Source organism: Aedes aegypti, chromosome 3 (genome assembly GCF_002204515.2).
Source record: "Aedes aegypti strain LVP_AGWG chromosome 3, AaegL5.0 Primary Assembly, whole genome shotgun sequence".
Classification (NCBI taxonomy): Eukaryota; Metazoa; Arthropoda; class Insecta; order Diptera; family Culicidae; genus Aedes; species Aedes aegypti.
Genome location: NC_035109.1, coordinates 37,885,348 through 37,895,702, shown reverse-complemented (window position 1 = coordinate 37,895,702; position 10,355 = coordinate 37,885,348). Strand labels below are relative to the sequence as shown.

At 45.5% G+C, this 10,355-nt stretch overlaps 1 long non-coding RNA gene and 1 pseudogene across 2 annotated transcripts; both read left to right on the top strand.

Annotated features, from left to right (window-relative positions):
• Window positions 1–228: 228 nt before the first annotated feature.
• Window positions 229–1,659, top strand: LOC110679264. 2 transcript variants are annotated; one of them, XR_002502343.1, is made up of 3 exons: window positions 229–371; window positions 440–995; window positions 1,094–1,659. It is a non-coding gene; the product is annotated as an uncharacterized LOC110679264 (long non-coding RNA). The 2 variants fall into 2 exon arrangements; XR_002502344.1 differs by having other exon boundaries at window positions 312–362.
• A 531-nt stretch (window positions 1,660–2,190) lies between these two features.
• Window positions 2,191–4,282, top strand: LOC110677667 (annotated as a pseudogene).
• Window positions 4,283–10,355: the final 6,073 nt, after the last annotated feature.

Sequence of the window (10,355 nt, the reverse complement as noted above, 5' to 3'; positions counted from 1 at the left end):
TTGGGCAACTGCAAGGGACATGGGGGTCTTTAATTTGTCTTTGGCATGAATGTTTTCGGGGATTTTGCTAGGGGCACGACACTGGCAGGTTATCTTCATTTTAGGCCAAAAGTGAGCCGAAATGCAAAAAATGTTCATGTAAGTCAAATTTCCAACAAAATAAATCAAATGGATAATAAATTACAAAAAATCGATGAAATCCGAAAAAATCGGATAAAATCTGAAATAATTCATCGAATCGACAAAAATCGATGGGCACCCCTAAAACTCGAATGTCAAATTTTAGTGTTTATTTTGTTTCGGTTTCACTTTATTTCGCGACTACGAAGCAAAAAGAGATTCTACAAAGCACTCGCACCAACGTAAACCTCGTAAGGAACTGTCTTCGTGTGCGTGAAAAATTAACAAAACATTATCTTTTTCCTTGTTTTTCTCACAGAAAACCGAATAAAACATCAGCAGCTTCGTAGTCGCGATTTGTGACGCGGAAAGACAACAATCCCCTTCTGAGCTGAGCCTTCGGAACGGCCGAGGATGTGGTCCACCGTGCCAGCATCTCCGCCCCGCTGGTGCACAAGTTTGACCGCCCGCTCTAGCTGGTCGACCAAACCCTGGCCAAGGCCATTAACCGCCTCGACGTGAGCGCACCGATCATCAAGGAACAACCGTAGGAGACCTACAACCATTCAAAGTCCAAGGTCCTCGGCATGGTCAAACGCTACATCGAGAAGGTGTGCGAACTGCGACAAGCCTCCCAGCAGAAGGCCGCCGCCATGAAAGAACTCTTCTGGAAGAAATTCAACAAAGTACTGGCCTCCCCAGGGGGTGGGAAACTCGGCTCACTGTGCCCGGCACAGTATTCGGCACAACTCGGCACATCTGGGCACCCTTCTAATCGACAGTGAATTGGATTTGACAGCTGAATCTTTGTTTTTGCTTACTACAGAAAATGGTCGTGCGGTTCAACCAGATTGTTGCTATCACGAATTTGTTTAGTAAGTACAAAATTAAGAATTTATGTATACACTCAGAAGATCCTTCTGTGCCACCATCCGAAGAGGGTCAATCTAACGAATGTGTCTCTGTTATGCAGGCAAAAAAATCACATCCACGATGAGATCCGAAACATTATCGTCCATCCAATCATCTTGCCGGATTTGTTTGTGACCCACTTCTGAAAAGGAACAGGTTTCAAAATCTCTGCCAAGGAATGCTGAGTGTAGACCTGGAAAATATAATGAAATGGTACTTGCATGGAATCCAGTACTGGGCCGATACAAGACTCCCCCTTGGATGAGATGCCGGCCGAGGTAAGACAGCTGAATAAGAAGAGGAAGAAGCTGTGGAGGAGTCTAATGATGGAGAACGTGCTTAAATGGATATAATTAATTTAAAGTCGTGGGTATATGTATAGCCATAGCGGTTCAAATATATTTTTCAAGTTTCAAAAGACAGGGTGTATCACATACCATTCTGATACAACTAGTCTTTGGCATACATATCGATAATACGAGTCTGCATTAACCTGCTTCAGGTCCCGCGCCGTGTACTGAAGCTTCCACTGAGAAGCATCAACAACGGCTTTTCATGGGCCCGTCACATCATCGAAATGATTAAATCAGTAATAACAAAAACCAGTAATTAATTTTATTCCCTCTACACCACCCTTTGGTCGGCAATACCCAAATATTACGTTCCAGTCGTCCTTCAGCGCATCGGTGCCGGCATTGTTGATAAGTAGTGTGGTCGCAACTCATAATAATGACCGTGCCAGATTATTTCTCAACAATGTTCAGAACTTCCACAAGAACTACTCATCTATGGGGCTTCAGATAAATCGCCCTTCTTGATCAGCAGCTTTTCCTTATCGCCCTGGTGGGTATCCAAACCAAGAGATTCTGAGCTCGAAGCAATCGTACAGTTTGTCAATCTCATCCGGATCAGTCACGTAGTAGCCCGGAAAGGGGAAGTCCTCCAGCAGCTCCAACAGCCCCGTCCCCCAAGGAGTCCAACTCATCCTCGACATCACACGTATCTTCTTTCTCTTCCTCAGTGGAAAATTGAAGACCAAGTTGGTTACGTAGTTGGATTATATTTTCCCGCGTGAACAGGTGCGGCATCAGATCCGGACCGTAAGGAGGAGCAAGATGCTTTTGCACCACAAAATCAATGTTCGACTCCGAACGAATAATGTGCAGAACGCCCACAGATCAGCTTAGTTTGAAACTGCACCCGATTATGTGCGTTCCGTTCAATCGCTGGAAGCAGTGCGCTCCGCTTATCAGGGTGAGCGTGTTGTCCTTGATTTGTTGAGAATGCACTGGTTATATGGAAGGGGAGTTTGAGTCATTCAAGTTTCTCTGCCGGAGGATAATCCGAAAGACTCACCATCGTCTGATCCTAACACTTCCAGCAGTACGACAAACGCACTGTAAATGGACCTCGAAGCTCGCATTTCCACGATCACGGTCACCCACTACAATTCGGAAACTATTTTGCAAATCCACTATCATCCAAATCTACGATCATTATCCGCTCACTTTCTTTGCCACTGGACTGCAAAATTATATTAATGTATTATTGAAGGCATAATTTTACATAAAACTTACCAGAAATCTAAATAGCGGCCGATCGTCAATCAAAAACCTTAGATTTTATGCTGTTCAAACGAATTCGATCAATCGATGATTTTGAAAATAACAAAAACAATCTGCCATGGAACGAACAGAGTTGCCAGTTATTGCATTGCAGCCAGACAAATATGACATATCGATACGGTCGCTCACTTCGGCACAGTCGGCACAAATCGGCACAATTTTAGGTGAGCCGAGTTTCCCACCCCCTGGGCCTCCCAGAACGGAAGCATCGCCTTGAAAGGCGTTGACACCACCGCTTAGCTGGCCGAGCGTCTACTGGACTACTACTTCCCGAAGTGCGAAGGTGACGATGAAGATGATAACGCTCTCATCTCGGTTAAGGAAAATCCAGCTCTGCACACCGTAGGAAGCCTCTCCAATAAAGTTGCCCACCGCCTCTACCACACCGTGTCCAAGCAGGTGAAATCACTCCACAATGGAGATTAGGGCGATTCAAATTTCAAAAATGTTTGAAAATCCAATCTCCCATATGCTCCTTACCATACAAATAGTGTTCATTGAAATTTTCAGCTTTCTAAGTGGTGATTTAAAGGTGGCCCAAAGACAATGTAGGTTTGTATGGAAATTACTATGGAGAAATTTTGAGAAAAGTTCCAAACCTAGGGGCACGACACTGGCAGGTTATCTTCATTTTAGGCCAAAAGTGAGCCGAAATGCAAAAAATGTTCATGTAAGTCAAATTTCCAACAAAATAAATCAAATGGATAATAAATTACAAAAAATCGATGAAATCCGAAAAAATCGGATAAAATCTGAAATAATTCATCGAATCGACAAAAATCGATGGGCACCCCTAAAACTCGAATGTCAAATTTTAGTGTTTATTTTGTTTCGGTTTCACTTTATTTCGCGACTACGAAGCAAAAAGAGATTCTACAAAGCACTCGCACCAACGTAAACCTCGTAAGGAACTGTCTTCGTGTGCGTGAAAAATTAACAAAACATTATCTTTTTCCTTGTTTTTCTCACAGAAAACCGAATAAAACATCAGCAGCTTCGTAGTCGCGATTTGTGACGCGGAAAGACAACAATCCCCTTCTGAGCTGAGCCTTCGGAACGGCCGAGGATGTGGTCCACCGTGCCAGCATCTCCGCCCCGCTGGTGCACAAGTTTGACCGCCCGCTCTAGCTGGTCGACCAAACCCTGGCCAAGGCCATTAACCGCCTCGACGTGAGCGCACCGATCATCAAGGAACAACCGTAGGAGACCTACAACCATTCAAAGTCCAAGGTCCTCGGCATGGTCAAACGCTACATCGAGAAGGTGTGCGAACTGCGACAAGCCTCCCAGCAGAAGGCCGCCGCCATGAAAGAACTCTTCTGGAAGAAATTCAACAAAGTACTGGCCTCCCAGAACGGAAGCATCGCCTTGAAAGGCGTTGACACCACCGCTTAGCTGGCCGAGCGTCTACTGGACTACTACTTCCCGAAGTGCGAAGGTGACGATGAAGATGATAACGCTCTCATCTCGGTTAAGGAAAATCCAGCTCTGCACACCGTAGGAAGCCTCTCCAATAAAGTTGCCCACCGCCTCTACCACACCGTGTCCAAGCAGGTGAAATCACTCCACAATGGAGATTAGGGCGATTCAAATTTCAAAAATGTTTGAAAATCCAATCTCCCATATGCTCCTTACCATACAAATAGTGTTCATTGAAATTTTCAGCTTTCTAAGTGGTGATTTAAAGGTGGCCCAAAGACAATGTAGGTTTGTATGGAAATTACTATGGAGAAATTTTGAGAAAAGTTCCAAACACGCTAGTGTTGAAATGTAAGTAGAAAACTATCATCCTATATTAAAAACTTATTCTTTATACCTTAATAAAGGATGTTGCTGAAGATATAGATCTGTTTTGAGCTAATTTTGTATGGGATTTTGTACATGTTTGCAGGGCTTCAATCCTATATTAAGCTAAATAATAGCAAACAAGCTCATGAATATCTTTTCTGCTATTCTGGATTGAATTTCTGTCTTTAGCAAATTTCTTTATTATGGTTTGAAGAATGAGTTATTACTATGGGATAATAAGTTTGTATTTACATTACAAAACTAGCGTGTTTGGAACATATCTCAAAATTTCTCCATAGTTATTTCCATATAAACCTACATTGTCTTTGGGCCACCTTTAAATCACCACCTATAAAGCTGGAAATTTCACAGAACACTATTTTTATGGTAAGAAACATATGGGAGATTGGATTCTCGAATTTTTAAATATTGAACCGCCCTAATGGAGATGTCAAGGAGTACGTCGTCACGTTGATTGCCGTCCTTCGCCTGTCCCAGTACCTCAGTTTCCTGAATGACAAACGGTAACAGCAGGCCGTGGAAGATCATTCTGCCCTGCTAGCACCAACAACAGCACCGCTCCCGCCCCCGCTTAAGCTAACGGAATAGATGTGCCATCGAAAAAAAACCCTTTAAACCAGAGTCTCAAGCATACTCCGAATGTGTTTCCTTATCAATGATGATCTCAGTTCTGAATTCTCTTCCAAATGATATAAATACCTATGAGGGCCTGTTCACAAATTTCATAACGTTGAAAGCGGTGGGTGGGAATACTAGAAATGTTACAGGTCACACAAAATTCGTGGAATATTTATCGGAATACAAAAAGCGTTACGAGGGGGGGTGGGTTGGTGTCTAAAATTGTAATTTTGAGCGTTATGAAATTTGTGAATGCACCCTAACAATAACAAAGCTGTGCTTTGAAATATTGATTTGCTGTGGAACTTTTCTCTACGGGAGGAGTTTCTTAAAAGGGTCTTGTACCTGGCAAGAGAAAGTTGCATGCATAAAAGTAATGCATTTGCTACTGTGATAGAGCAGTTTTTCCTTAAGGGGGGCGTATTATATCTCTTCTTCTTCTTCTTCTTGGCATTACGACCTCACTGGGACAGCGTCTGCTTCTTCTTTGCCAAAGTTGCCTTTTTCACATTCGTATATCGTGTGGCAGGTACGATGATACTCTATGCCCAGGGAAGTCAAGGAAATTTCCATTGCGAAAAGATCCTGGACCGACCTGGACCTTCAGCATGGCTTTGCTTTGTAGCCGCGGACTCTGACCACTCGGCTAAGGAAGGCCCCGTATTATACCTGTTTACCCCATATCAAAATCTGCTTTAGCAAGCTCTGCTTGTCGTAGCATGCTCCCAAGTTACATTAGAGAGTAATCTCAGTTTCGCTTCATATACAACAACTTGAAGTCCGGATCTACCAGAAGGTTTTGGTCACCAGGATTTGGAAAAAAGTTGTGATCTATATCGGCGAAGTTTTTCAAATGCAAGGCTAGCATACCAATAAAGGATTTTCGTCCTACGCAGCAACTGCAGCGGCCACTGGCACTTGTTTACTATCGTGGGGGAAGAAACGTCAATTTTCATGATTGATGCGAATACACCGACGCAGACAAAGCAAAAAATTCGATATTGGGCGATTTTCAATCGGATAAAGCTCATTAAATGAGATTTTTGGGATAATTTATGATTTTGTCGATTATCATCATTTTACTGTGAAAATTACTCTGCAGAAAACACAAAATTAGTAAAAACTATTAAAAACCTTGAAAATTGATAGAATGTGCAAAATACGATAAAATGGATTTAATCTGGAGATAACTTAGAAAATCAAAAGAAATAGGTTCGTATCGCACGAAAATTAAAACGAAATTGATTAGTGTCGTTCCCCTAGGTTGGAAAACATTTGGCGTCGAAGAGCCATTTTGTTTGGTGTTCCGCCTCGTGAGCCCCTCCGAGAGTGAGGAAGAGGTGAAGAATAAGAAGAGCATATTCGCGACCGGCCCGGTGTTCGATCGTTGTGTGCGGAAGTAAACAAACTCGATCGGGTCGAAAAGTGAACTGTTTCGTCGGTGAAAATGGATCCGCGGTTCGTGATTGCCAAATTGAATGGCACAAACTGGCAGACGTGGAAAGTCCGCCTTGAGAATCTGTTATCCCGTGAAGATGTGTGGCACACGATTGCCGAAGACATTCCGGAAGAGAAAAGTGAAAAGTGGAAAACGGCCGACCGCCGTGCAAAAGCTACGCTTATGTTGATGCTGGAAGACAACCAGCTGCCACTGGTGAAGAAGTGTGTGCATGCGCGTGACGCATACGAAGCATTGAAAGTGTACCACCAGAAAACGACGCGATCTGTTCGTGTATCCCTCTTAAAGAAACTGTGCGCGATAAATATGTCCGAACGTGGTGATCTCGAGCAGCATCTGCTCGAAGTAGATGAACTTTTCGAACGGCTCGATTCCGCCGGTACCGAACTCGACAAAGATACAAAAATTTGTATGCTTTTGCGAAGCCTTCCTCCGTCTTTCGACAATCTTGTTACGGCTCTTGACAGTCGTTCTGATGATGACATTTCGATGGATGTCGTCAAAACCAGGCTGATGGATGAGTACCATCGGCGGCTGGAGAGGGAAGGTGGGGATGCTACGAAAAGTGAGAAAGCGATGCGTTCCGCGGAATACGGACAAAGTGAGAAGAAAGTTTGCCACTTCTGTAAGAAGCCTGGCCATATTCGACGCAACTGCCGAAAGTTTTTGTCGTCGAAGAAAGAAAGTGAAAGTGCGCCGAAATCCAGAAAAGAAGATAGTGCTAAGGCGAAGGCTGCTCACAGTGACAACAAAGGAGTTGCTTTTACGGTTGGAAGTGAGTCGGCTTGCTGGATTATCGACAGCGGAGCCAGCGCCCATATGACGAACGACCGTTCGTTCTTCACGGTGCTGAAGGAGTTCGCCGGTGGCTGGATAACTCAGGCAGACGGCAAGAAGACGCAGATCAAAGGTGAAGGTAGCGGTGTTCTCTATGGTGTTGATGGTGAAGGGGATGCCATGAAGATTGATATTAGTGAAGTGAAGTTTGTTCCTGGTCTGTCGACAAATTTGATTTCGGTTTCTAAGTTGACGCAGAAGAAATTCGAAGTTTGTTTCGACGAAGATAAGTGTCGGATTGTCGATCCGAAAGGTGTCGTTGTGGCGACTGGATGTCGTTGCGGCGGCCTGTACCGTCTAAGGCTTGCTGAGACTTCGCTTAAGGTAACTACCAGTCAACACGGAGAGAATTGCCAACACCAATGGCATCGACGTTTGGGCCACCGTGATTGGGCGGCTGCCGAACGTCTAGTGAAGGAGAACCTTGCGACAGGTATGGAGTTAAGCGATTGTGGTATGCGTGTCGTATGTGAGTGTTGTTTGGAGGGGAAATTGTCGCGACCCCCCTTTCCTACTATTACCGAACGTAAATCGACTGGAATTTTGGACATCGGGCACACCGATCTGTGTGGTCCGATGAAGACCGCCACCCCAAGCGGTAACCGATATGTTATGAACATCATCGATGATTATAGTCGGTTTACGGTAACGTACCTCCTCAAGAACAAGTGGGAAGCCGCTGAATCCATCAAGGAGTATGTGCGATGGGTGCAAACTTTGTTCGGCAAGAAGCCGAAAGTTATTCGGTCAGATGGAGAAGGAGAATTTGACAACAAAGAGCTGCGAAATTTCTATCGTGCGGAAGGCATCAAACCACAATTTACCACCCCCTACACGCCACAACAGAATGGAGTGGCCGAGCGCAAAAACAGGTCGCTCACCGAGATGGCTACCTGTATGCTCCTCGACGCTGGACTCGAGAAGCGATTCTGGGGTGAAGCGACGCTTACCGCAACCTACCTTCAAAACCGATTACCGTCAAGATCTGTTCCGAAGACACCATACGAGCTGTGGTGGGGTTGTAAGCCGCAACTTGGCCACCTGAAAGTGTTTGGAAGCGAGGCTTATGTACACATTCCAGAGGTCAAACGAAGAAAAATGGATGGGAAGGCGCGCAAGCTTACTTTCGTAGGCTATTCTATGGAACATAAGGGTTACCGTTTCGTGGACCCTGCGACGGATCAAGTAACAGTGAGTCGAGATGCCCGGTTCATCGAACTCGGCAACGGATCGAATTCTATGGATTATCCTGCTTCGGCTCCGGATGAAACTGTTCCTGAGAAGAATGAAGAAGACGAGATCAAGCTGCTGCCTTTTGTTGAGAAGAAAGAAGAAAGTGAAGTCGATGAAGATTCTGGAAGCGACGATTTTGTGGATGCTTCTAATCGTGAAGTGGTTCCTGAGCCAAGCCGTCGATCGGATCGGCTGAATCGTGGAGCAATCCCCAAGCGTTACGATGATTTTGTTCTGGATTATTCAGTTGGAATAGCGGCATGTGCAGTGGAAGAACCATCAAATTTTCGGGAAGCAATGCAGAAGCCGGAATGGAAGAGCGCAATGGAGGACGAACTTGCTTCGCATCAACGCCTAAGGACCTGGGAGCTAGTTCCACCACCCAAGGGATGTAAAGCTGTGGGATCAAGGTGGGTGTTCAAGGTCAAGCGTAACGAGCGGAATGAAGTTGTCAAGTTGAAAGCCCGAATCGTTGCTCAGGGGTGCAGCCAGCAACAAGGAGTCGACTACGATCAGGTGTTCGCACCGGTTACACGCCAAGCTACTTTGAGAACGTTTCTCGCGGTGGCTTCAAAGCACAACATGGTAGTACGACACCTTGACGTGAAGACCGCGTATTTATACGGATCTTTGGATGAGGAGATTATGATGCGACAGCCCCCTGGATTCGCAGTACCTGGCAAGGAGGAGTATGTCTGTAGACTCAAGCGCAGTATCTACGGATTGCGGCAGTCAGCGCGCTGCTGGCACCGGAGACTCAACGAAGTGTTAGCGAAACTGGAATTCAAGCCCTCAGCAGCCGATCCATGCTTGTACATCCGAAGCGTGAGTGAAGGGAAAGTCTTACTTGTTTATGTCGATGACATGCTGATTGGGTCAATGAATGAGCGAGAAGTGCAACAACTATTCGATTCTCTGAAGGAGGAGTTCGAGCTCACGTCACTCGGTGAAGTTCGACACTTCCTTGGAATGGAGATACAGCGAGAAGGTGGAGTGTATAGCATTCGACTACAGAAGTACATCGAGAAGCTTATCGCAAACTTCGGGATGGAGCAGGCCAAGAAGGCGAAGTCACCCATGGATCCTGGGTTCCTGAAGCTGGTTGAACCTGGAGAAGCGCTTGAGGATGCAACGAAATACCGAAGCCTTGTAGGTGGATTACTTTATCTTGCTGTGAATGCTCGACCGGACATAGCGGCATCTACAGCGATCCTTGGCCGTAAGTTCAGCGCTCCAAGCGAAGCTGACTGGACAGCGGCGAAACGCATATTGCGATATTTGAAGGCAACGGCAGATTACAGTCTACGACTAGGAGGAGAACCAAATCAAGTGCTGATTGGATATTCAGATTCTGATTGGGCCGGAGACGTTGGAAGTCGAAAGTCGACATCCGGCGCAGTGTTCATGTTTGGTGGAGGAGTAGTATCATGGTCCAGTCGACGTCAATCATCAGTCACGCTCTCGTCAATGGAGGCGGAGTACGTGGCGCTCAGCGAAGCCTGCCAGGAGGTCGTATGGTTGAGGCAGCTGCTACGTGATTTTGGTGAAGAACAGAAGATCGCTACAGTGATTAACGAGGACAACCAAGGTTGCCTCGCATTTGTGAAGACGGAGCGTTCTAGCCGGCGCTCAAAACATATAGACACTAGGGAGAATTTCGTGAAAGACTTGTGTGAAAAACAAGAGATCAGACTGGTTTATTGCTCTACTGATCAAATGATTGCGGACGCCATGACAAAGCC